Raw genomic sequence first — 1,691 nt, forward strand, 5'->3', positions numbered from 1 at the left:
GGGGGGTACTAGGCAGAGGGAAGCAAAGGGGGGAAAAAATGGAACTACTGTAACTACATAATCAATAAAATATACTTTAAAAAAAGAAAAAAAACAGCAATAAATAACTATCTATCCATAATAATTTTAAATATAAATATATAAATAGACTAAATACTCCAATCAAAAGACATAGGGTAGCTGAATGGACAAGAAAACATGACCACATATATGCTGTCGACAAGGGACTCACCTTAGAACAAAAGATACACACAGCCTGAAAGTGAAGGAATGGGGAAAAAAATATTCCATGCAAATGGAATAGCAATACTTATATCTATCAAAATGGATTTCAAAACAAAGACCGTAACAAGAGACAAAGAAGTTCACTACATAATACTAAAGACACTGATCCAACAAGAAGATATAACCCTGCTAAACATATATGCACCCAATAAAGTAGTACCTAAATACACACACACACACACAGACACACACACTCTTGGTGGACTTTAAGGGAGAGATTGACAGCAATACAATCATAGGGGACTTTAACACTCCACTGTCATCAATGGCTAGGTCTTCCAGACAAAAAATCAACAAGGAAACAGTGACCATAAATGATATGCTATATCAGATGGATTTAATTGATATTTAGAGTCTTCCAGTCAAGATGAAGGCATAGGTAGACACACTTCATCTCCGTGTGAAACCATAGGAAGAATTACAACCAGATCTCAAACTAACAACACCCAGAACCATTAGAAAATTGAGCTGTATGGAAGTCTGACAATCAAGGATTTAAAGAAGACACATACATCTACATGGGTAGGAGAGGTGAAGTTGAAGAGATGGGCAGAGAGGTGGTGTGGCACAGAAAGGTGGTGACAGTGGCAGAATGCACAGAAAGGATACTTTGGGAGAGAGCCATCCCAGCCCCAGGCCAGACCACACAGCCCAGGGTTCTAGCACTGGGAAGATAGAACCCATTACCTCTGGCTGTAAAAACCAATGGGGGCTGGGGTGGCAGAAGAAACTGCTGGATTTTCACTGCTTAAAGGGCCAGCATAATCTTAAAACATACGCAAACCCAGCCACACTGGGATTCACCACCAGGGCAGCAGCTGGAAAGGTGCCAGTCACATGTGGGAAGGGGGTGAAAAAAACTGGAAATGGGACAAGTGCTGGTGAACCACCCGAAGTCAGGTGGCAGCATTGTCCCCTCTCCAAACCCTCCCCACACAGCCACAAAGCAGAGAAGCAGGTTGCCCTGCCCTGGCAATTACCTAAGGTTCTGCCTCACACAATTTACAGGTGCCTTTTCTACACAGGCCATGCTACTAAGACAGGGAGTAAAATAAGCTCTACCTAATACACAGAAACTAACACAGGGAGGCTGCTAAATTGAGGACGCAAAGAAATATGTCCAAAATTAAAGAACAAAACAAAACTCCAGGAAAAGAACTCAGTGAAATGGAGATAGCCAATGTATTAGACGTGAGTTCAAAACACTGGTTATCAGGATGCTCAGAGAACTTGAGTACAGCAAAACCATAAAGGAAGAAATGAAGGTTACACTAAAGGAATAAAAAATAATTCACAGGAAACCAACAGAGAAGGGAAGGAAGCCAGATTCAAACCAATAATTTAGAACATAAGAAAGAGATAAACATTAAACCTGAACATAAAAAAGAACCAAGAATTCAAAAAAA

Source organism: Furipterus horrens, unplaced genomic scaffold, assembly GCF_987537825.1.
Source record: "Furipterus horrens unplaced genomic scaffold, mFurHor1.1.pri manual_scaffold_5, whole genome shotgun sequence".
In the NCBI taxonomy this organism is placed as follows: Eukaryota; Metazoa; Chordata; class Mammalia; order Chiroptera; family Furipteridae; genus Furipterus; species Furipterus horrens.